This window comes from Austrofundulus limnaeus, unplaced genomic scaffold, assembly GCF_001266775.1.
Source record: "Austrofundulus limnaeus strain Quisiro unplaced genomic scaffold, Austrofundulus_limnaeus-1.0 Scaffold880, whole genome shotgun sequence".
In the NCBI taxonomy this organism is placed as follows: domain Eukaryota; kingdom Metazoa; phylum Chordata; class Actinopteri; order Cyprinodontiformes; family Rivulidae; genus Austrofundulus; species Austrofundulus limnaeus.
This window is the reverse complement of record NW_013953282.1, coordinates 46,951-49,054: the sequence shown is the minus strand read 5'-3', so window position 1 is coordinate 49,054 and position 2,104 is coordinate 46,951. Positions and strand designations below refer to the sequence as shown.

The following is a 2,104-nucleotide window of genomic DNA, read 5'->3' as shown; positions in this document are numbered from 1 at the left end:
CCTTGGGATTCCCCCAGAGGAGCTGGTCCACGTGTCTGGAGAGAGGGAAGTCTGGGTCTCTGCTGAGGCTGCTGCCACCGAGACCTGACCCCGGATAAGAGGAAGAAAATGGACGGACAGATGGGCAACAGTTGGAACTTCAGACATGTACATAATCTTCTATTTTGTCATCTACAGTCAGGGTCGTGCATGAAGGCACTCAACTGAGTGTATTTAAGGCATTCAGTTTGATTACCTGTCTGAATGGCTTCTGTGATGAGACGCAGCTGCRGTGGATTCCTCCCTGATGAGCTCTGTGTGTATAAGAGGCAGCAGTTGTGATCTGGTCTTCGCTGGAGCATCACGTATCACTCGGTACTGATCCTGGCCTCTCAGTAAGGTTTTCTTCCTGAGTGTTATTCATCTGTGAATTCTCTGTGTTCTCAGAACTGACCCGATACTTACCTGAAAGAACCCATGCCGCATTCCTGAAGAATCTGTTCAGAGCTCACTCACCTGTTTCCATGCCTGCCCATCTACATCTCATTCAGCGTGAGAAACGCATATCGTTTGCCAGTCTAAGACTTTCCTGTGACTCGACTGCTGTCAACCTGAAACGCYTCACCCTCTCCTCCATGCTAAGCCACCTCCTGGAACTCTATAAGAACAAAACTCATCTGCAAGTTCTGGAGATTAAWATTATCCTCATCAGTTACTTACCTGTGAACCTTGCTTTCCAGATCCAGATCCCTGATCTCTCCAYTGTAAATAAATTTCACTTATCTTTTGTTAATCGCCTCCTGCRTCTGTTTCCTGGTTCTCTGCTCACCTTTGACACACTACCTGAAAACATGTTAGTATCATTATGTTTTTGTCTGTGAACTTTAAACAGAATAATACTGTTGAAACCAAAGACGCTGGGAAGACTGAGCATTATCTCCAAGTTCTTGCCTGATCTCAGTATGACCCCATGCATGTTTCCTGCTTCACCCAATCTGCTTGCTCCTTTTCTGTTTCTGTTTGCCTCCCTGACTTCTGGACTCTGACCTTGTTTCTGCCCACTGGACCTYGCACTCAGGATCTCTCTCTGGATTTGTCTTAGGCAGTCTACTCTCCTGTGCATGATCCCGCTTTCCCCCTSGAACCACGAGTGTGCTGGGTCATTGTCGGGTCATTGTCSATTTGGAAAACCYATTTGCACTCAAACTGTAACTTCCTGGYTGATGTCTTAAGATGTTGCTTCAGTATTTCCACATAATGTCATTTTCTAGGATGCCATCTATTTTGTGAAGTGCACTAGCCCCTCCTGCAGCAAAACAGCAACACAACATAAGGCCGCCAACCTTGTGTTTCACAGTTGGGATGGTGTTCTCGGGCTTGCAAGCTTCCACCTTTTTCCTCCAAACATAACAAAGGTCATTATGGCCATTACAGGTAGTTAAAGGTAAACTCAGCCTCATAAGCAGTGCCTGAAACACCTCAGAATGAAGAAGTCTCTTGGAGAAGAGATCAAATGTCTTTTCAAAAAAGAAGAACCAGAGGACCTTCATTTAGGTCCATATATATTTGGACACTGACACAATTTTTGTCTTTTTACCTATTTACTGAAACATATTCAAGTTATAATTCTATAATAAACATGGACATAAAGTCCAGACATTCAGCTTTCATTTGAGGCTCTCCACATTAAAACTGGATGAAGGCTTCAGGAGTTTCAGCTCCTTAACATGTGCCTCCCTGTTTTTAAAGGGACCAAAAGGAATTGAACCATTGACTCCAAGGTTATTTCATGGACAGGTGTGGGCAATCCCTTCATTATGTCATTCTCAATTAAGCAAAAGGTCTGGAGTTGATTTGAGGTGTGATGCTTGCATTTCGAAGGTTTTGCTGTGAAGTAAACAAGGAGCTCTCCATGCAGGTGAAACAAGACATCCTTAAGCTGCAAAAAAAGAAAAACCATCTGAGAAATTGTTACAATATTAGGAGTGGTAAAACCTACAGTTTGATCCATCCTGAGAAAGAAAGAAAGCACTGGTGAACTGATCACTGGGTGTCCACAGAAGACCACAGTGGTGGATGACGGCAGAATAATCTCCATGGTGAACAGAAAGCCCTTCACAACAGC

General features: G+C 44.1%; 1 protein-coding gene across 1 annotated transcript in view; it reads right to left on the bottom strand.

The window, feature by feature from the left end:
* Positions 1 to 2,104, bottom strand: part of frzb (frizzled related protein) — a gene marked incomplete at both ends in the record, with an annotated part of 42,733 nt that overhangs the window by 9,972 nt on the left and 30,657 nt on the right.